Raw genomic sequence first — 23,903 nt, forward strand, 5'->3', positions numbered from 1 at the left:
CTTAGTTTTGTTACTGCTAAAACTCAATTCCCAGTTGATTGTAATTAAAAATAAAATCTTCATAGGGTAGAAACATAATGTCTGCATATTATAAATATATTCAATAAAAATGTGTATTCAAATGTGAAAATCCTCTGACACCCCCCTCCTGTTCTCAGCACCAAACCCCCAGATCATCATTGCTAACAATTTGGAGGATATTTTCTGACTTGTTGATATACATGAATGTTTTTTGACATACATACACATAACCATTAAACATCAAAAGTGTTATTGATGTAATTTTTCAGCAGACAATAGACCATGGATATGTTTTTCTGTGTCATTCTATATCTAGCCCAATTCTTTTGAACACCAGCAGATTTTAAATGTCTAATTTGCTTTTTCAAGACTTAAACTTTTTATTTTGTATTGGGGTATGCTGTGGTGTTGGAGAAGACTCTTGAGAGTCCCTTGGACTGCAAGGAGATCCAACCAGTCCATTCTGAAGGAGATCGGCCCTGGGATTTCTTTGGAAGGAATGATGCTAAAGCTGAAACTCCAGTACTTTGGCCACCTCATGCAAAGAGTTGACTCATTGGAAAAGACTCGGATGCTGGGAGGGATTGGGAGCAGGAGGAGAAGAGGACGACAGAGGATGAGATGGCTGGATGGCATCACTGACTCGATGGACATGAGTCTCAGTGAACTCCGGGAGTTGGTGATGGACAGGGAGGCCTGGCGTGCTGCGATTCATGGGGTCACAAAGAGTTGGACACAACTGAGCGACTGATCTGATCTGATCTGATCTAATAGCTGATTAACAATGTTGTGATAGTTCCAGGTGAACAGTGAAGGGACTCAGCCATACATACACGTGTATCCGTTCTCCCCCAAAGTCCCCTCCCGTCCAGGCTGGCATATAACTTAAATGTTTAATTTTTGGGAAACTTATTTGATCTCAGAATACTTAAAATTAGAATGCATTTTGATCGAATATCCCCAAGTGCTCAAGGCAGACAATGTATGCTTGGATAAAAGGAGATAGCAAAACAATGTCTTCTAAACAATGTATACTGCAAGAAATGATATAAATTTAATTTATTGCATTTTAAAATCTTTACAACAGGAAGAATAATGAGTGAAAAATTAAATTATCATATTTTACAAAGAACAGATTATGCTGAGATTAAGTAAAATGTTTTTCATTTGTTATAAAATGTGACATAAAAACAAACTAAAAGTAAAGACAGCATTTGGGGTTATTTCATTCCAAATTGGTAGCTGTAACACTGTTATGGGGGTAAAATTCATATATGTGGTTAAGATATCAGAGCAGTTGCTATATGTTATTTTATAATAATGAGATGTTAAAGGAATCTCATTATTAATATGAGGACACTGTAACAAAAGTACACAAGCCATACAAACATTTTATGGTCTCCAAGTATTCTTGATTTAAATCTTCTAAAAATCCTTAATTTTGTCCTGTTGAATAGCTCTCTGCTGACTTTTTTAGAAATGACTTTACTAGAATGATGAGTACGATCATTCATTTTCGTGTTGACTTGCTCAGCAATTCTGTTCTTTTAATCTGCACAAAGCTTTTGAACTACAAGGTTGTGTTCCATTGGAACTCTTTTTTCTTTCAGCCTTTAGTCTGTGAGGAGAAAGTTTGTGTATTATGTGATTAAGAATACCATAAGTATCAAACAATAACTTCAAATATGTGTATCAGTATGAGGTAAGACATGTAGCATGGAGCAGAGCCATTATCATCCAAAGAGGATGTGCAATGAGGCATTCAGAGACTTAGATACTAGGCATCTTTCTCCTGCAACTTCCTACCATTCTGGGGTAGGAAGCAACTTTAGAATTTGATGAAAGTTTATGGTTTAGGATCCAACTGTAATATATAGTAAGGGAGTAAACAAATGCTAGTAAGATGCTATAGATTTAATTTGGGGGTCAATTTTTTCTAATTTCAGAATAAAACTCTTGAATCTGGATTCTTCAGCCCAGGACTCAGGCCTAAGGAAGGATATTCCTTTACAGAATTTATTGAATTTATTATTTATTTAATTTATTATTAATTTATTAATTCAATTATAGCAGGTGAGGAGGAAAGAAAACATCCTTCCATAATTTTCATCAAGGCTTTATAACTTTATTTTATAGTCTACAGAAGTATTGTCTATAGTCTATTTCATTTAACCCTTAGAAACACACTGTGAAACAGGTATTATTGCCATTTTACAGATGAAGAAACTGAGGCTCAGAGTGGTAAAGTGACTTGTTCACAAGGCCATTCTCTACATCTGTGTCTCTATTCCTGCCCTGCAAATAGGTTCATTAGTACCATTTTTCTAGATTCCAAATGTATGCATTATACAGTATTTGTTTTTCTCTTTCTGACTCACTTCCTCTGTATGACAGACTTTAGGTTCATCCACATCACTACAAATGACCCAGTTTTGTTTCTTTTTATGGATGAGTAATATTCCATCATATATATGTACAGCATCTTCTTTATTCATTCATCTGTTGATGGACATTTAGGATGCTTCCATGTCCTGGCTATTGTAAATAGCCTGTGTTCTTAATAATTAGCAGCATTCCTGGCTTCTACCAACTAGATACCAGTAGCACTCTCCCCTGCTTTGCCCCGCTTGGCCCCTGGCAAGTTATGATAACCACAAATGATCTAGATATTTCCAAAAGTCCCATGTAGGGAAAAATCACCTGAAGTTGAAAACCACTGTATTAGGTAATAATTTGTGTGAGGAGTTAAAAAGAAAATGGAAATTCAAGGAGAAAAGGAATCATGCAATTTCTGCTTATTACAGAAGAGCCTGTTCATTCTTAGTTGATAACATGTGTATAGTCACTAAGGGATTTCTATTCTACTACTCTATATCACCATATAAAGGGAAAGCCAGTTTTCTTTAATATTCTGGGTTGAATTGCACCCTTCCCCAAAAAAATATATTGAGATTATAGCTCCCATGACACCCAAACATGACATTATTTGGAAATAGAGTCAATAAAGTTAAAGTGAGGTTATAGGGTGCGTCCTAACCCAGTCTGACTGGTGTCCTTATAAAAAAGGGAATTTAGACAGAAACAGAGATATGCACAAAAGGGAGACAATGTGGAGATGGCCACATGATGCTGAAGGCAGAGATTGGACTGATGCAGCTACAAATCAGGGATTGTTAAGGATTGCTAGTCAGCACAGGAAGCTAGGAAGAGGCAAGGAAGGAGTCCATCCTGAGTCCTAGAGGGGGCATGGCCTTCCCAGCACCTTGGCTTTGGACTTCAAGCCTCTAAAACTAGAAGGTAATTTTTTTTTTAAGTTATCCAGCTTGTGGCCCTCTGTTATGGTAGTAGCCCTTGTAAACTAGTATATTTGTCATAAAAGTAAAACCATTAAAAACAAATACAATAGAACAAAACAATGCTCTTAAATATTATTAAATTCCAGCTAGATGCTTAGAAATCCACTAAAGACAGGCTTGAGCCACAGTTCAGTTCAGTTCAGTTCAGTCACTCAGTCGTGTCCGACTCTTTGTGATCCCATGGACAGCAGCACACCAGGCTTCCCTGTCCATCACCAACTCCTGGAACTTACTCAAACTCATGGCCATTGAGTCGGTGATGCCATCCAACCATCTTATCCTCTGTCATCCCCTTTGCCTCCCGCCTTCAATCTTTCCCAGCATCAGGGTCTTTTCCAATGAGTCAGTTCTTCGCATCAGGTGGCCAAAATATTGGAGTTTCAGCTTCAGCATCAGTCCTTCCAATGAATATTCAGGACTGATTTCTTTTAGGATTGACTGGTTGGATCTCCTTGAAGGCCAAGGGACTCTCAAGAGTCTTCTTCAACAGTTCAAAAGCATCAATTCTTCAGAGCTCAGCTTTCTTTATAGTCCAACTCTCAAATCCTTACATGACTACTGGAAAAATCATAGCTTTGACTAGATGGACCTTTGTTGGCAAAGCAATGTCTCCTTTTTAATGCTAAGTTGGTCATAGCTTTTCTTCCAAGGAGCAAGTGTCTTTTGATTTCATGGCTGCAGTCACCATCTGCAGTGATTTTGGAGGCCCCAAAAATAAAGTCTGTCACTGTTTCCCTGGTTTCCCCATCTGTCTGCCATAAAGTGATGGGACCAGATGCCATGATCTTACTTTTCTGAATGTTGAGTTTTAAGCCAACTTTTTCACTCTCCTCTTTCACTTTCATCAAAAGGTTCCTTAGTTCCTCTTTGCTTTTTGCCATAAGGATGGTATCATCTGCATATCTGGAATGCAAAATAGGACCTAAGTCAAGAGATACCTGGAGGAACAAGCAAATTTGGCCTTGGAGTACAAAATGAAGCAGGGCAAAGGCTAACAGAGTTTTGCCAAGAGAACGTGCTGGTCATACCAAACACCCTTTTCCAACAACACAAGAGAAGACTCTACACATAGACATCACCAGATGGTCAATACTGAAATCAGATTGATTATATTCTTTGCAGCCAAAGATGGAGAAGCTCTATATGGTCAGCATAAACAAGACTGGGAGCTGACTGGCTCAGGTCATGAACCCCTTATTGCCAAATTCCGACTTAAATTGAAGAAAGTAGGGAAAACGACTAGACAACTTAGGTATGATCAAATCCCTTATGATTATACAGTGGAAGAGATAAATCAAGGGATTAGATGTGATAAACAGAGTGCCTGAAGAACTATGGATGGAGGTTCATGACACTGTAAAGGAGGGAGTGATCGAGATCATCCCCAAGAAAAAGAAATGCCAAAAGGCAAAATGGTTGTCTGAGGAGAGCTTGAAAATAGCTAAGAAAAGAAGAGAAGCAAAAGGCAAAGGAGAAAAGGAAAGATATACCCATTTGAATGCAGAGTTCCAAAGTATAGCAAGGAGATATAAGAAAGCCTTCCTCAGCGATCAATGCAAAGAAATAGAGGAAAACAATAGAATGGGAAAAACTAGAGATCTCTTCAAGAAAATTAGAGATACCAAGGGAGCAATTCATGCAACGATGGGCACAATAAAGGACAGAAACGGTATGTACCTAACAGAAGCAGAAGATATTAAGAAGAGGTAGAAAGAATACAGAGAAGAACTGTACAAAAAAGATCTTCATGACCCAGATAATCACGATGGTGCAATCACTTACCTAGAGCCAGACATCCTGGAATGTGAAGTCAAGTGGGCCTTAGGAAGCATCAGTATGAACAAAGCTAGTGGAGGTGATGAAATTCCAGTTGAGTTATTTCAAATCCTAAAAGGTGATGCTGTGAAAGTGCTGCACTCAATATGCCAGCAAATTTGGAAAACTCAGCAGTGGCCACAGGACTGCAAAAGGTCAGTTTTCATTCCAATCCCAAAGAAAGGCAATGCCAAAGAATGCTCATACTACCACACAATTGCACTCATCTCACACACTAGCAAAGTAATGCTCAAAATTCTGCAAGCCAGGCTTCAAGGGTATGTGAACCATGAACTTCCAGATGTTCAAGCAGGATTTAGAAAGGGCAGAGGAATCGGATCATTGAAAAAACAAGAGCGTTCCAGAAAAACATCTACTTCTACTTTATTGACTGTGTGGATCACAAAAAAGTATGGAAAATTCTTCAAGAGATGGGAACACCAGACCATCTTACCTGCATCCTGAGAAAACTGTATGCAGGTCAAGAAGCAACAGTTAGAATTAGACATGGAACAACAGACTGGTTCCAAATTGGGAAAGGAGTACGTCAAGGCTGTATATTGTCACCCTGCTTATTTAACTTATATGCAGAGTACACCATGTGACATGCTGGGCTGGATGAAGCACAAGCTGGAATCAAGATTGCTGGGAGAAATATCAATCACTCTGGTTTGGGATGGCAGAGTAGAAGGACGTGAACTCATCTTCTCCTGCGAGAACTCCAAAATTACAACTTGCTCCTGAACAACTGTCGACAGGAAAATGTTGGATCCCACCAAAAAGAGATATCCCATGTCCAAGGGCAAAGGAGAAGCACCAGCAAGATGATAGGAAGGACAAAAGTGCATTTAGAATCAAACCCCATAACCAACAGAGACACTCGGAGGTCTCAAACAAGGGCTCTCCTTGTGCACACCAGGAGAACCCAAAGAGACTGAGCCAGACCTGCCTTTGAGTGTTTGAGCATCTCCTGCAGAGGTACGGGTGAGCAGTGGCCTGCCGCAGGGGCAGGGGCTCTGGTGCAGCAGACTTGGGTATGGCATAAGCCCTGTTGGAGGATGTCGCCATTATCCCCACCATAGAGCTACCAGAACTTACAAAGGGCTGGGGAAACAGAGTCTTGGAGGGCACAAACAGAACCTTGTGTGTAACAGGACCCAGGAGAAAGGAACAGTGACCCCAAGAGAGACTGACCAGGCTTGCTCATTAGTGTGCAGGAGTCTCCAGTGGAGGTGTAGGTCAGCGGTGGCCTGCTGCAGGGTCAGGGGCACTAAGTGCAGGCAGTGTGACCTTGGAAGGAGGTCGCCATTATCTTCATTACCTCCAGCATAGTTTGGCCTCAGGTCAAACAACAGGGAGGGAATCAACAGAAAATTGGATTAAAGATTTACTAAGTATGGCCCATAAGAACAAGACCCTTTCCCACTCAGTCAGTGTCTCCCATCAGTTCAGTTCAGTTCAGTCACTCAGTCATGTCTGACTCTTTGCGACCCCATGAATCGCAGCACGCCAGGCCTCCCTGTCCATTACCAACTCCCGGAGTTCACCCAGACTCAGGTCCATCGAGTCAGTGATGCCATCCAGCCATCTCATCCTCTGTCGTCCCCTTCTCCTCCTGCCCCCAATCCCTCCCAGCATCAGGGTCTTTTCCAATGAGTCAACTCTTCGCATGAGGTAGCCAAGGTACTGGAGTTTCAGCTTTAGCATCATTCCTTCCAAAGAACACCCAGGGCTGATCTCCTTCAGAATGGACTGGTTGGATCTCCTTGCAGTCCAAAGGACTCTCAAGAGTCTTCTCCAACACCACAGTTCAAAAGCATCAATTCTTCGGCGCTCAGCTTTCTTCACAGTCCAACTCTCACATCCATACATGACCACAGGAAAAACCATAGCCTTGACTAGATGGACCTTTGTTGGCAAAGTAATGTCTCTGCTTTTCAATATGCTATCTAGGTTGGTCATAACTTTCCTTCCAAGGAGTAAGCGTCTTTTAATTTCATGGCTGCAGTCACCATCCGCAGTGATTTTGGAGCCAAGAAAAATAAAGTCTGACACTGTTTTCACTGTTTCCCCATCTATTTCCCATGAAGTGATGGGACCAGATGCCATGATCTTCGTTTTCTGAATATTGAGCTTTAAGCCAACTTTTTCACTCTCCAGTTTCACTTTCAAGAGGCTTTTTAGTTCCTCTTCACTTTCTGCCATAAGGGTGGTGTCATCTGTATATCTAAGGTTATTGATATTTCTCTCGCCAATCTTGATTCCAGCTTGTGCTTCTTCCAGCCCAGCATTTCTCGTGATGTACTCTGCATAGAAGTTAAATAAGCAGGGTGACAATATACAGCCTTGACGTACTCCTTTTCCTATTTGGAACCAGTCTGTTGTTCTCTCCCATCAGGAAGCTTCTATAAGCCTCTTTTCCTTATCCATCAGAGGGCAGACAGAATGAAAACCACAATCACAGAAAACTAATCAAACTGATCACATGGACCAGGCCTTGTCTAACTCAATGACACTATGAGCCATGCTGTGTAGGGCCAACCAAGATGGATGGGTCATGGTGGAGAGTACTGACAAAACGTGGTCCTCTGGAGAAGGTAATGGCAAACCACTTCAGTATTTTTGCCTTGAGAACCCTATGAACAGTATGAAAAGGCAAAAAGATAGGACACTGGAAAATGAACTCCCCAGGTCAGTATGCTACTGGAAACTTTACATTCTCCCTGACCCCCAGCCACATATAACTCCAGAAAAAATGAAGAGACGGAGCCAAAGCAAAAACAACACCCAGTTGTGGATGTTGAGTGGTGATGGAAATAAAGTCCAAAGCTGTAAAGAACAATATTGCATAGGAACCTAGAATGTTAGGTCCATGAATCAAGGTAAATTCAAAGTGGTCAAACAGGAGATGGCAAGAGTGAACGTTGACATTTTAGGAATCAGTGAACTAAAATGGACTGGAATGGGTGAATTTAACTCAGATGACCATTATATCTACTACAGCAGGCAAGAATCCCTTAGAAAAAAATGGAGTAGCCATCATAGTCAACAAAAGAGTCCGAAATGCAGTAGTTGGATGCAATCTCAAAAATGACAGAATGATCTCTGTTCATTTCCAAGGCAAACCATTCAATATCACAGTAATCCAAGTCTATGCCCCGACCAGTAACACTGAAGAAGCTGAAGTTGAACGGTTCTTTGAAGACCTACAAGACCTTCTAGAACTACCCCCACCACAAGAAAAAAGATACTTGAGCCTCACCATTTCTTTATGAAAAGGAAGAATAGTCAATGTGACACCCATGTTCATAGCAGCATTTTGGCAATAGAGGAAAGGCAGCAACCCGAGTGTTCATCAATGAATGAGTGAAAAAATAAAATGTGGTGTATAAACACAATGGAATATTATTCATACTTTAAACTACAACACTAATGAATCTTGAGGATATTACGCTAAGTGAAGCAAGCCAGAAAGACAAATACTGTGAATGATTTCAAGTATATGATGTACTTAGAGTAGTCAGATTCATAGAGATAGATGGTAGAATAGTGGCTGCCAGAGGGGTCTGGGGTCACGGAGAGCGTAAAGTTTCAGGTTTCCAACATGAAGATCATTGTGTGGATGAGTGGTGGTGGCAGGTGCGCAACGGGAATGAGCTCAGTGCCGCTGAACGTGCACTGTAACAGCTAAGGGACTTCCCAGTGGTTGAGAATCTGCCTTGCCATGCAGGGGATGTGGGTTGCTTCCCTGGTCTGGGACCTGAGACCCCACGTGCCGTGGGGCAACCAAGCCTTTGAGCCACAGCTAGAGTCCTTGCGCCGCAACTAAGACCCGGTGCAGTTAAACAGATATATAAGTAAACAAATATTTAAAAACCAAAATGGAAAATTTTATAATGTGTATTTTACCACAATTAAAAGGAAAAAAATGAATAGCCAATGTTAAAAGAGAGGTGTTAAAGGCACAATAGAGGTGATTAGGTCACACAAAATGGAGGTGACCTAATCACACAAACCACCAGTCCATTCTAAAGGAGATCAGTCCTGGGTATTATTTGGAAGGAATGATGCTAAAGCTGAAACTCCAGTACTTTGGCCACCTCATGCGAAGAGTTGACTCTTTGGAAAAGACTGATGCTGGGAGGGACTGGGGGCAGGAGGAGAAGGGGACGACAGAGGATGAGATGGCTGGATGGCATCACCGACTCGATGGATGTGAGTCTGAGTGAACTCCAGGAGTTGGGGATGGACAGGGAGGCCTGGCGTGCTGCGATTCATGGGGTCACAAAGAGTCAGACACGACTGAGCAACTGAACTGAACTAAATTGAATCACACAAACTGGACATTAGTTTGCATAACTTTCTATGTGAGTGAATATAATTTTTTGCTAGATAACTGTCTCAGTTCAGTTCAGTTGCTCAGTCCTGTCCAACTCTTTGTGATCGCATGGACTGCAACATACCAGGCCTCCCTGTCCATCATCAACTCCTGGAGCTTGCTCAAACTCATGTTCATCAAGTCGTTAATGCCATCCAACCATCTAATCCTCTGTTGTCCCCTTCTCCTGCCTTCAATCTTTCCCAGCATCAGGGTCTTTTCCAATGAGTCAGTTCTTTACATCAGGTGGCCAAGATATTGGAGTTTCAGCTTCAGCATCAGTCCTTCCAGTGAATATTCAGGAATGTCTTCCTTTAGGATTGATTGGTTTGATCCCCTTGCCAAGTGTCTACACAGAGTCATCTCACAGGGTGGAAAACTCAACCCTACATCATGTGAACTTCCCTAAAAAAGATTTAAGACATACAAAACCAGAGCCAGGACTTGACCTGTGTCCTTTGACTCAGTCTAGCACATTCCCTTATAACACAAAGGATGTTTATTTTGATAATAACACCTGGTCCTTAGTTACTGGACTGAGGATAAACTCTGAACCTGGTACGGTCTGTTAGGTAGTTTCGGTAGGAAAGTATTCTAGGGTGAAGGACAGAGAAAGAAGAAACTCTGGTATGATTGAGGTTTCAGGGAGAAACTTTCAGAGAGAGAGAGCAGCTGGGGAGAGAGAGACAGGGATCAGAAAAAATAAATACATTCTCATTACAGGGCAATTGAGGAGGAAAAGTGAAGATCCCTATTGGAAAACTGCATATTGTATGCCTCTTGGAAAACTACAGTTATTTGCCAGTTGTCTATTTTCTTCCTGTTTTGTTTGATCATTCAGGGGAACTGCAACACAGGTGATTCAGTGCTAGCCAGAGACAGAAGCTTAGCAGCAGTTAGTCTAGAATCAGAAGCCAGGAAGTTGAGGATGATTTTATTAAGAGTGAATGGGAATAGTGAAATATTTTCAGATCAAATATTATTTGAAACACTGTTTTTATGCCTGGCTTGGAAGACACATTTTAAATGTAGGTTTAAAATTAGTTTGGAAATTGTCTTTAAGAGGGGATTGCATAAGTTATTTTAGATTTGGGGCCTCATTAAAAATGCATTAAGGAACAATCAGATACTGTGGCTGCCAGTGTGAAGCAGTTTGAGGCACAGAGCACCAGGTAGCAAGCTTCTAGCCAACAATGTGCACTTGAATCTAAGGAGGCCCCTAGAGGTGCACTCCTGTTTACAGGTAATGGGGAGGGGAGGAGAAAGAAGAAAAGGTTAAATGATAACATTTGAACTGAGATTTGCTGTAAAAATGGGCTTCCCTAGTGGCTTAGATTGTAAAGACTCTGCCTGCAATGCAGGAGACCTGGGTTCCATCCCTGGGTCGAGAAGATCCCCTGGAGAAACACGTGGCAACCCACTCCAGTATTCTTGCCTGGAGAATCCCAGGGACACAGGAATCTGGAGAGCTACTGTCTGTAGGGTTGCAAAGAGTCGGACAGGACTAAGCGACTAACACTTGCTGTAGAGCACTTCAGTAAGGGGGGAGAAAAGTGAAAGAACTGTCCACTAGTTTCCTGTGGCTGCCATACAAATTGCCACAAACTTGGTGGCTTGCAATAACAGAGATGGATGTTACTGTAAGCCAATACCAAAGATGTAATATCATCTTACATGGAGAAAGAGGTGATCAAGTTAAGGTGGGCTTCCCTGGTGGCTTAGTGGTAAAGAGGACACGGGTTTGATCCCTGGTCCGGGAAAATTCCACATGCCATGGGGCAACTAAGCCCATGTGCCAAAACTACTGAGCTAGTGCTCTAGGGGCCACGAGCTGCAACTGCTGAGCCTGTGTCTGTGTTCCGCAACTACAGAAGTGGAGCACCTGGAGCACGTGGTCTGGAACACGTGGTCTAAAACACAGAAGCCACCCTAGTGAGAAGCCTGAGTACTGCAATGAAGAGTAGCTCCTGCTCGCCACAACTAGAAAAAGCCCACATGCAGCAAGGAAGACCTAGTGCAGCTAAAAATCAATCAAAAAATAAATGGGTCTAATGGCAATTTTATCAAAAAAAAGAACTATACACTGAGAATTACAAAATATTGGTAAGATAAAGACTTAAAGAAATGGAGAGGAATTCTATGTTCATGGATTAGAAGACTCAATATTGAGATGGTATTTCTCCCCAAATTGATCTACAGTTTCAATAAATCCCTATCAAAATATCATCAGCCTTTTTTTGGGGTAGAAATTGATAAACTGATCCTGAATTTTAAATGGAAATGTAGAGAACTTAGACTCACCAAAACAGTCTATGGTCCACACCACCCTTAATTAAAAAAAAAAAAGAAGAAATTTGAAGACTTAAACTATCCTATTTTAAAACTTGCAAACAACAAGGCCCTATTGAATAGCACAGAGAACTACATTCATATCCTATGATAAGCCATAATGGAAAAGGGTTTATATATACATATATATATTTAAATATATATATGCATAACTGAATTACTTTGCTGTATAGCAGTAATTAACACAACATTGTAAATCAACTATACTTCAATAAAAAAATAAGGAACGCCTTTCAAAAAAAAATAAAATGTGCTATAAAGCTACAGAAATTGAGCATATAGTATTTACACAAAGATACACATGTAGATCAATGGCACAGAATTGACAAAATTAGGGGTTATATTTAGCTTCCCTGGTGGCTCAGAGGTTAAAGCATCTGCCTGCAAGGTGGGAGACCTGGGTTCAATCCCTGGGTCGGGAAGATCCCCTGGAGAAGGAAATGGCAACCCACTCCAGTATTCTTGCCTGGAGAATCCCATGGATGGAGGAACCTGGTAGGCTACACTCCATGGGGTTATATTTACATTGTGTGGGTTTTACATTTATAATCAACCACTTTTTTACTAAGATTCTAAGATTCAATAGGGAAAGGGTAATTTTCATTTGGAATCCATATGCAAAAGGGTAAATTTAAGCTCTTATCTTGTGTGCATACTAACTTGCTTCAGTTGTGTCTGACTCTTTTGGACCCCATGCACTATAGCCCTCCAGGCTCCTCTGTCCATGGAATTCTCCAGGCAAGAATACTGGAGTAGGTTGCCATGCCCTCCTCTAGGGGATCTTCCCAACCCAGGGATCGGACCTATGTCTCTTACACCTCCCGCATTGCGGGCGGATTCTTTACGACTAGCGCCACCTGGGGAGCCCTCTTATTCCATCCTACATACACAAGTTAACTCAAAACGGATCACAGACTTAAATATAAAAGCTAAATACATAAAAACTCTGGGAGAGAACAAAGGAGAAAGTCATCTTGACTTTGGAGTAGGCAAAGATTTCTTAGATTAGACTGAAAGAACATAAACTATAACAGAAAATTTTGATAAAAAAATTTCATCAAATTAAAATGTTCTACTCGAAATGAAAACAGGCTGAGAGAAAATATTTGCAATACCTATCTCTAATGAAAGATGGGATACAGAATACATAAAGATATCTTACAACTTAAATAATAAGAAACTAAATAAGCTAATAAAAATGGATAAAAGATTTGCAGACACTTCACAAAAGAAGATATAGTCATGGCCAATAAGCACATGAAAAGATGCTCAGCATCATCAGTTACAAAGGAAATGCAAATTAAAAAAATCACAGTGAGGGACATCCCTGGTGGTTCAGTGGTCAGGACTTCGTGCTTCCACTGCAGGAGACATGGGTTTGATACCTGGTTGAGGAACTAATATCACACATGCCGCCATGTGGCCAAAAAAAGAAAAAAAAAGTCACAATGAAATACCACTACATACTTCTTTGAAGTCTAAAATTAAAGAGTGACAATACCAAGTCCTGGCAAGAATGTGGAGCAACTGGAACTCTCAGTGAGAAAGTAAGACATGTAAACACTTTGGAAAACATTTCGGCCATTTTAAAAATCAGCTGAACTATATACTTACGATATGAATCATTCCTGGGTATTTATCCAAGAGAAAAGAAAACAATGTATCCATACAAAGATCTGTACACAAATGTTCCTACAGCTTTATTTATAACAGTTCTAAACAGGAAGCAGCCCAGTTATTCACTGACACTGAATGGATGCACAGTGGTGCAACTCTATGATAGAATGCTAATCAGGGATACAAAGAAATGAATTACTGATAGAGCAACAAATATGTATTTCCAAAAATACTTCAACGAGCAAAAGAAGCCAGGTTCAAAAGATTAATTCTGCATACTTTAATTTATATGAAGTTTAAGACAAAGGAAACCTAAAATTTCAAACAAAAAGACTGAAAACAAAATCCTCCTGCAAACCCGAACAACAACAGAAAAAACAGCCTAGGGCAGCAATGGGTAGGACTCAACTTCAAAGGGGCAGGAGGGAATTTTTAAGGTGATAGAGTTACTCTTCATCTTGACTGTGGTTGTGGTTATATGAGTATGTACACTTGTCAAAACTCATCAAATTGTTTATTTAAAATAGTTTATGTTGCATTTTATTGTCTGGATTATACTGTTATGGAAGGATGTCCATGATTACTGTAGATTTGTAGAAAGCAAGGTGAAGAAGAGTATGTTTAGTATGATCCCATTTATGTTTAAAAAAAACCCCACAAAATGTGTATATGCATGTATTTCTTAATTATATGTAGAGAAAACTGTAAGCAGAGATTAAGTCTGCAGACTAGGGTTGAGGATGAGTCAGGAGATTTAGATTTTATATTGGAGTATAGCCAGTTATCAACGTTGTGATAGTTTCAGGTGGACAGCAAAGGGACTCAGCCATACATTTACATGTATCCATTCTCCCTTAAACTCCCTTCCCATTCAGGCTGCCACATGGCCATCTTTTGAATCATAGACCTGCCTCGATGAGATCAAATAGATGAATCAATGAACAGAAATACTTTGTGTACAGCTTCAATGTAATTTGTTCTAGAAAAGGAGCTTTTTCTTCCTATGACCTCTAACTCACTTAAGTACGATGGGAACAAAAACATGGGATGTGGTTTTTTTCCACAGTCTGGAATCTAGTTCTACCACTAACCAGATCTGAGATCTTACACAGATTACAAGATCTCTCTCTGGATTCTCTACATCTGTTTCCCTATCTGTCAAATGAGCAAAATATTTGCTTTCCCAAGACTTACTAGGCTAGTTGTGAGGATTTAATGAGATAAAGGGGGAAAAAGACTTTGTAGCAGGTGGTTTAACTTATCTAGGTGACCTCTATTATCATGGGTGCTATTCTCAGGTCCTAAAAATCACCCAATCTTTTCCTAGGGCTTTTGGTCGAGAAGTGCTCACTATGGGCCAGGTCCCAGTTAAGCAATGCATGTATTTCACCTCGTTTCATCCTCACAACAAGCCTAGGACTTATTATCTCAGGCTATGTTTACAGATCAGAACACTCAAAATAAAGAATGCATAACCTATGTGCAAGCCCTTGTTCATTTATCCATTTAGTAACAGTATTAGGTACCAAAAGTACAACTAAGGCAGAGTTCTGCTCGCACAGATCTTACCTCTGAGGGCAATCTGTCTTGAAGGTCCTCGGCTGTGAATGGCAGAGGGATTCTGTTGGGATTCTGTTTTTTAAAAAAGTACTTATTTATTACTATTTGTATTTTTGGTTGCACTGGATCTTCTTTGCTGTGTGCGCGGACTTTCTCTAGTGGCGGCGGGTGGGCGCTATTCCCGAGTTGTGTGGGCTTCTCACGGTGGTGGCTTCTCTTGTTACTAAGCACAGGCTCTAAGCACACAGGCTTCAGTAGTAGCAGCACGTGGGCTCAGTAGCTGAAGCTGGAAGGCTCTGGAGCATGGACTCAGTAGTTGCCCCTCTAGCAGGTGAAAACTTCCTGGCCCAGAGGCTGAACCTGTGTCCTCTGCGTTGGCAGGTGGCCTCTCATCCACTGTACCAGCACGGAAGTCCTCTCCTTCAGTTGCATACCACTCAGCTTCTGGCTTTAAGTATTGTAACCTTCCTGCCCCATGGTTTTTGGATTCTTCACCGTATGTCCGGGGCTTCCCAGGTGACTCTGTGGTAAAAAAATAATCTGCCCGCCAATGTAGAAGACTCCGGTTCCATCCCTGGGTTGGGAGGATCCCCTGGAGAAGGAAATAACAATCCACTCCAGTATTCTCGCTGGGCAGAGGAGCTTGGCGGGCTATACAGTCCATGGGGTTGCAAAACAGTTGGACATGACTTATCGACTAAATAGCAACTTTATATCCCACAAGTTGGTTCCAGAACACGGATGTCTTTTCTCTTTCTCCCCGAGATTCCCCACCCTGTGCCAGCAACATTCTTGAATATCCAGGGGTAGACGCCTTTGTTAACCAGTTTTTGTTGTTCCCCACCCCCCAAGGTGTGATTATCTGAGCAAAGCAAACCTCCAGGAAAACTGCATTCCCAGATGAGTCAGCCATCATCACAGCGATTACCTAATGCTGAGCTGGATGGGTTCAGAAAGTTGAAGGCAGGAAAAAAGCCAAAACTCACAGGTTTGGAACTCAAGGTCACTGGAAGCCAGGGGTTGGCCGTGTTTCTGCAGCTGGTGCCATTTTTACTTGCTCATTCTCTCTGGAGAGCAGGATGGGGTAGCCTTCAAGAGTCCCCTTTAAAAAGATGCTGGTATTTCTGGGAAGAGGTTCCTTCTCAATCTTTCCCAAAGAGCGTTTGTTTACCAAGGACAGTCAACAGGGGCAGAGTGGGGTGGGGAGAGGGGAGAGGAAAGGGCGAGAGGGTAGCGAAAGACAGGAGGATGAGAGGAGTGGTTACTAGGAGGTACTTAACCTCATGTCTCAATACTGAAGTCTCTTCTTGTGTCCAGGGCAAGACCATAAGAATAATAAATTAATTCTTGTTAAGAGTCAAGACATGGTTAACAAAGGCAATAAACAGAACACATGGGCACCAGTGTCGTTGATTTTATTGCCTTGCTAGAAGAAATGCGGCATAAGCTAAATGTTACCCACCCATGCTGTGTTTCTTAGGAAACTTCCTGGCTTGTTGTCAGCTTGTAAGGAGAGTATTTCCAGTCTCCATTTGGCATAGACTAAGCACACAATATTCCAGGACTCCGTTTGTGTAACTCTTCTTCACTCCCTGGGTCCTCAGGGCACCCTGACCTGCTTTCTCTGGTGGTGTATGCTGCTCTGACCCAGCCCCCAAGCTGCCCAGATACGGGCTTCCTGTCTCTATTCCCTCAAGGTACTCTTGACTCACAAGTTACTCCCAGACTCAGCAGTAAAGAGAAGTTTTCAGGTTGCCATTTCTCAACCTCAGCTTTTTGGGAGTAGTTATTTCCTGGTGTCTCCCTACCAGCCTCTGAAACAGACCAGCCCAGATCAACTCACTTTATTCTCTTTTTCTCAGAATAAAATATCAAGGAAGTCTTCCTCAATCACTCATTTACTTTTATTCCTTTCTAGATACTCATTATTTTGAAAACTGAGAAATTAAAGTAAAGCATTAAGTCCCTGACCTCCTTATATGAACCTCAAGGTCACTGTGACTTCCCTGGTGGCTCAGATGGTAAAGCGTCTGCCTACAATGTGGGAGACCTGGGTTCAATCCCTGGGTTGGGAAGATCTCCTGGAGAAGGAAATGAAATGGCAACCCACTCCAGTATTCTTGCCTGGAAAATCCCATGGATGGAGGAACCTGGTAGGCTACACTCCATGGGGTTGCAAATAATCGGACACGACTGAACAACTTCACTTTCACTTTTTCAAGGTCACTGAATTATTAAAAAGGGTAATTTTCTCTCTAGAGAAAGTGTTTTGCTAATGAGTGAGAAGCAATGAGAAGAGTTAATAGGTTAATGGGTCTAGGTAATGCTTATCAGTGTTGTCAAAATCACAAAATAGGGATACCCAGACCTTATGTGATGGAAGTATACACCACTACTTATGAATTAATCTTGACAAGATATGAACCCAAATCTGATTAAGCTCCTAGATCTAACTAATTTACAGGAAATGCAGGGATCAGGGACTCTACAAGAATGTAATCAAGAAAACTTGGGCAAGTTGTTGGACAAACAACTCTGATTTTTAATTTCAGAGGAAAAGAGGGGAGTGAGGAATCTGTAGATTAAAAGAGACTTAAGAAGCATGCCAACCAATTGCAACATATATACATTAGTTTGATTCAAATTCAAACAAATGCACTATGAAAAAAATTTAAAATAAGCAGGGGAACATAGACATTGACTATTTTTTAATGATATTAAGGAAGGAATTATTGTTACTTTTGTAGTGGAATAATAGTACAGTTATTTTTTAAAAGAAACCCTATATTTTAAAGATGTTTTATTTTAAAAATATATTAAGTGTTATGGTATCTTGAATTTCTTTTGGTATAATTCAGAGGTCCATGGGGGAAATGGGGCGCAAGTGTAAATAATAGATTAGATAATGGTTTAAACTGAAGGATAGGTACATAGAAATTCTTTATGCTGTTTATTTTTGTACATAATTGAAAATTTCCACAATAAAATGATAAAACCTGTAAGATAAATCCCTGGAAGAATGGACATGGAATGTATAACTTCCCAACCCTTAGAAGAGATAAAAATGAATAAGAAAACAAAAGGCAAGAAAAGGGAAAAAGGGGGGGCGGGAATCTAAAAAACATTTCAAACAGAAAACACAAAACAAGATGGTAGAAACATACCTAAAAGTGCTAGTGATGATAATAGATGGAAACAGCTAACTAATGTATTAAAATATAGATTGGGGAATTCCCTGGGGGTTTGAGAGCCCGGATTCAATCCCTGGTCGGGAACTAAGATCCTGTAAGCCAAGTGGGCTGCCTTCCACCATACCCAAAAGATAGATTGGGTTAAAAAAATTCAACTTTGTATACACACACACACACACACATATGTTACAAGAGAAACCCCTAAAAAATGAAAAGGAGGAAAATGAAGAAATAGAAAACTATCTGCTAGGCTAAACAAATGATAAAAAGCTGAAATTAGGTAAAACAGTTCAAAAGATAAGAATGAAATGCACTGAAAGGAATTAGTAGCAAAGTGACCACTGGGGATCGTGACAAAAATGGTCTGGGGTCACAGTAGGGACTCAATCAGATTGTGTGTGACATGCAGTGAATGGGAGAGAAAGAAGTAGAAAGGCAGAAGGAAAGGCAAGTGGAGGAGGCACATTCCTAGTTGGGGAAGAGGAGTTACTTATCGTTTGTTTATCAATTTGAGCCTGTGTAAATATTGATGCCATGAAGCCAGAGCAGAGAGCCAAGGAAAAGAAATGGGAGAGAACTGAGGGGAAAGCAATTGTGGGGAGCAAGGCTGAGCATAAGATCCAAAGCACCAGGAGAGACTTTAGCAACAGACAAGAAGAAAACATCTTCTATTTTATTTTATTTCTAATTTATTAATTGGTCCATTACACAAACAATACATGAATGCATACTCAAAAACATCAAACATTACAGGTAAAGCTAATGCACTCCACCAAACTACTGTGAACAGTTTGGTTAGTACCCTTCCAGACCTTCTCTATACATTTTTATAATACACAATTAGGTACTTAAGATGTACACTATACAGTATTTGTGTGAATGGGTGTGGTATGTGTTTTAACATCAGTGGTACCATGTGTATTTCATGTATTATCCATTTTCCCCTAAACTTTTAAAAAACTTAACATTGTATCTTAAGAGATCTTTCCATGTCAGTGCATGTAGGACTCTCGATTCTTTTTCACTGACTCCTAGTGATCTATAACATGTACCATGTATAACACGTACCATGCTCCATTCCCTAGATGCATATTTTGGTTTTTCCAGTTTTATAGTTACAACCAAAGGAACAACAGACATCACCATAGAAGCTACATTATGAATAAACGTATGTAAAATGTGTTTCACTAAAAATTAGAAATATTGGCATGTGAATTTAAAATTGTAATGGATACCATTCGGTTGTCTTTAGAAGTGGCTGTGCTAATTTATATGCTCCGTAGTAAGGTAGGAATTCTGTTTCCTCACACTCTTGATTTATATTTTAAATATTTTGCCAACTGGATCTGAGATAGTCTCTCGTGTTTTAATGTGCATTCCCCTTATTTGTCTAAAGTTGGGCATCTCTTCACAACCTACTTGCAAAACTTCTTGCTTATGTACATTTTCACAGGGATATTTCTAAATATGTGTATGTGACCAAAGAGCGTGAGTCCTGCTGGAATTAATTTTTGTGAGTTAGAGATCTAAAATTATTTTTTACCAAAAGGTTATGCTGTCTTGGTACTATTTGCTGAATAATCCATTCTTCCCTTATTGATTTGAAATGTCACTTTTATCATTTACTCAATATGTGTTTCTTTCTGGATTCTCAGCTTTATTAGATTTAATTTTGGTATTAGGTACCTGAGTTATTATTAACTTGGTTCACTGAATGGTAGCTGATTTTGCCAGCTAAAATAATGAATGTGTTGTTTATAAGACAATAGATGATATAATTCATGATACAAGAATTATTTTTATTTAAATCAATTGTTATCTACAAACTAGAGTATTAAGAAATGTGTAAACTTCTCTTTCAGACTAGTTCCTTTCTTAGGGGATACCTTGCAGGCTAAATATAGAGATGGAAGATCTTTTCGCCAGGCCCCCTTTTTCTAGAAGTATTTGATGTTAAAGCTTTTTGGTGATTTCAAGTTGTTTGCTGGTAATGTCAAAGGGTTTCACATGGCATGGCACTATTACTGTTCATTTATAAGAATGTTTCATTCCACAAATGAAATGAGGTCCACAAATCATGAGATATACTTTGAAAAACAACGTGATGCTCTAGCTTTTTACATTGGACCATGAACTCCTGAAGTGTTTAAATCATGCCTCATTTTTCTACTCCCAAACGTTCCATTCAGGTTGCAGGCAGTGCCTGACTTGAACTAGAATTGAATTGCATTTCAAGAGTGTTCCTATAAAATAAAAAAACAAAACTCAAGTTTCTAAAAAAAAAATTTAGGGGCGTAACAAAGTTATGCATATTTTTTTCTGTCCATCTGCCACCTGATTAAATTATATATATTTTGTGAATTTTTATTGTTTTCTTAACGTAGGAACACTAGAATTAGACACTGACCTGACAGTTCACACCCAAGCGTGAGAAAAATGTTCCCTTGCTGTTCATGGACTGCCTCAGGTATGATCTATCTATAGATACACTGCTTGTCTGCTAAATGACAGCAAGAACTGAGCTTTGGAAAACATTCTGAATTAAAGTGGGCAAGCATACTTTATGGTTGTTATACAGAAATATATCAGGCATGCAAAAGAATGAATTAAAAAGGTAAATTCAACTTTTTATGAGAAAGCAAAAGTGTTACATTTGCTATATTTTAAAATTCAGCTATTTTTATGATCAAAGTTAGCACACCTTTTCCTTCTTTCAGAGGAGTAACTTTGGCTCTCATGGGTAATACCTTAGTTCATAAACTTCAATGCTCTATTTAATAGCTCAACGTAAGACATTAGACCTTGGGAAAATTCCCCAAACTATTTAATCTATCAGTTTCCCTGATGAGGAGAAGGAAAAATAAATCTAACTCACACGATCCAAGAATTTTGAACAAGTTCTATGAGTCAAGTAGATTGTGCCAGTGCAAAATAGCAGCTTACTTTACCATTATCAATCCTGAAAGGCTGTCTTACTTTTATTTTTGATGATTCTGTTAAAAACAAAAAGGACATCTAAGGCCTTTAACTTTCTTTGTATAGTGCCCCGCTTAGCATTTTTATTTGTGAACACGTCAGTCCAATTGCAGACTACTAAGGAAATCATTAAGAAGCACTTTTATAAGAATGGATTCCTTTCATCCTACTGATGAAAGGAATACATGCTTATAAAGAGCTGATCTTACCATAAAAATTCTGAGACCTGCTAGAGAAATAAATGAAACTGGAATGCATTCTGGAAAGTCAAAAAGGGAAAAAATAGGATGCAAATATACATCTCTAAATAATAAACTATTAGTATTGCTAGAATATAGAAACACGGATTACTAGCCAGGAGGAAGTGGAAGAAAATGTCCAGTTTTGCTTAGGCAGGGGCTCATTGGGCAGAAAGAAACCTGAACTGAACTGTGTCAAAGAACGAAAGGCTACAGCCTAGCAGAACCCATTCTGATTTGGGTTGTCAAATGTCTGCAATGGAGGTAGAACCCATATTATCCTTTCTGGGGAGGAAAAGAGAGCTCTGAGGGGCAGACCTTGAATTCATCCTTCTGGGCCACTCTAATCCCTAGTCACTATAAAAGGGCTAAATCTGGCTTACCTTTAGGACTGGATTTACACAAAGGCATGAAAAGACAGCCAAGGCTCGTCTAGTCCCCCCTACCCTTTACTTAAATTCTTGAAATTCCTTAAACAGGAAACAAAGCCTTTCATTTCATAGAGATATAGGGAAGCAAAAGTCTTACTCAAACTTTCTAAGACTTAGAGTTCTCTCTGATATTTCCTTGGAGCAAGAAGCACCTGATGCTGGGAATGGAATGTTCATCATGGAGGAAAAGATGACACAGAAAGACTCACGACCAACTTCCTTCACGAATGTCAGAAGATTGCCTATGTAATTTTGCCTATCCATCATTTCTTTTACGTAATACTATTGTCCTTCCTAAATTATGTCAGCTTCTAGTTTTACCCCTCAATGACCTCTTATGTACTGCTGGAATGATTAATTTTCCTGAAATGAAATTCTAATTACAATCGCATTGCTTAAATTCACTAAATCATTCCTGCTTTCCTAATCAATGCCAGACTACCCAGGTGAGGGAGGCAGTCATTGACTGCCTGCCTCCTAGGAAACAACAGTTCTGTAGCTACCCAAGCCTTGCTTATACTCTCCTTTGAACAGTTTTTCTTTTGTGAACTTCAAGACTCAGGTGTCACCTGTATGAGGAAATCTTCCCTAATAAAGCCATCCTTGATGGTGCATAACAGATCTTTATTATTGTCATTTTCTCTCTTGGTTTGTCTATATCCTTAAACTCTGAATGTTGAGGGGTGGGCTTTGTCCTTTTCAATTGAATTCAATTATTAAAGAGAATTGAGTAACATCATAAAGTGCCTGCCATTGAGCTATAACTTCCTTAAAAAAAACAAAAAAAAAAACTTCATCTTAAAAATTTGCTTCCAGAAAACCCAGTGATATTTTAATTCTGGTTCTACAAAGAATTTTCATGAACAGATATTTTGGTTACTATAATCTTAAGTACACTGCACCCCTTTTCCCCCTTCCATGTTTTTTTTTTTTAAAGGTCCAGAAGTGACTAGTGTTTGGAACTTGGAGAAATACCCTCATCTCTGACCCATGACAGAATAATGAGTTTTAATTATCCATCATTGAGGGCTTGATGATAAAGCATTTGTGTCTTTATACTTGTTATGCTTAGTTCAGAACATTGGAAATAGAAATGGCAATATCCAGCTATTTTTGGACAAAAAATTATGAGTTAAAATAACCATGTATTTTATATTTCACAACCCCTTTTTTTGGGGGTGGTATAGTAAGCTATAAAATCACATTGTAGCTACCTAATTTTTTGGGGGGGGGCAATAAAGTTTGTACACATTGCCGTATCAGAAACAAAATGTCCTGATTTTGCAGTTGACTAAATAAACAGAAAACGTCTGTGGTACCCTGGCCTATGAGCATTTCACTGAGAAAATTACAGATGGCATTCATACAAAGAATGTGCTTCTAAACTGGCATCTTAGTAAATTAATATTCCAGCTATGTGTAACTGGAGACCCTAAATATCAGAGGTAACACTGAAATTTAAAGATTTAATCAACTGGAGGAATGGCTGATGTTGCTTTAAAATACAGTCTATCTGATGCAAACAAGCATATAGCTTTTCCACCCTAAGTTGTCCCTGACTTTGCAGTGAGGGACTCATGAGACTAGGTATGGATGGTACAGGCTTCCTTCACAGGTCCAAAGGGAAGGCAGGGAGTTGGGAAGCGAACGACAGGCACTACTATAGTTTCGCATTTTTGAACATGGCACCATTAGTTATCTTCTCACGTCATTAAACTGAAAAGTTTGTTAAGGCTCACTACATTTTTGCCAACTTACTTTTTAGACATTCACAGGAAGCTTGCCTTTCTACATTAGGTCCTGCTACTTAAAGACAAATAATTTTGTTAAATATTAATTTGTATTTCTTAGATTACTAGAGGTTGAACACTTAGAAACTGCCATTTATTTCTTCTGTGAACTATACATGTATTTTACTGTGATTTTTAAAAAATGTAATAGTAATAATTGCTTTTAATTACCATTTTAAA

The 23,903-nt window shown here is 39.6% G+C and overlaps 1 long non-coding RNA gene across 1 annotated transcript in view; it reads right to left on the bottom strand.

Moving 5' to 3' along the window:
• The window catches only part of LOC129644042 (uncharacterized), a 41,781-nt gene extending 23,107 nt beyond the window's left edge, over nt 1-18,674 (bottom strand). Inside the window, exon 1 of the long non-coding RNA XR_008710710.1 lies at nt 15,106-18,674. This is a non-coding gene — a long non-coding RNA (uncharacterized LOC129644042). The remainder of the gene's footprint in view (nt 1-15,105) is intronic.
• Nucleotides 18,675-23,903: the final 5,229 nt, after the last annotated feature.

The sequence above is a fragment of the Bubalus kerabau genome, chromosome 2 (genome assembly GCF_029407905.1).
Source record: "Bubalus kerabau isolate K-KA32 ecotype Philippines breed swamp buffalo chromosome 2, PCC_UOA_SB_1v2, whole genome shotgun sequence".
NCBI lineage: Eukaryota > Metazoa > Chordata > Mammalia > Artiodactyla > Bovidae > Bubalus > Bubalus kerabau.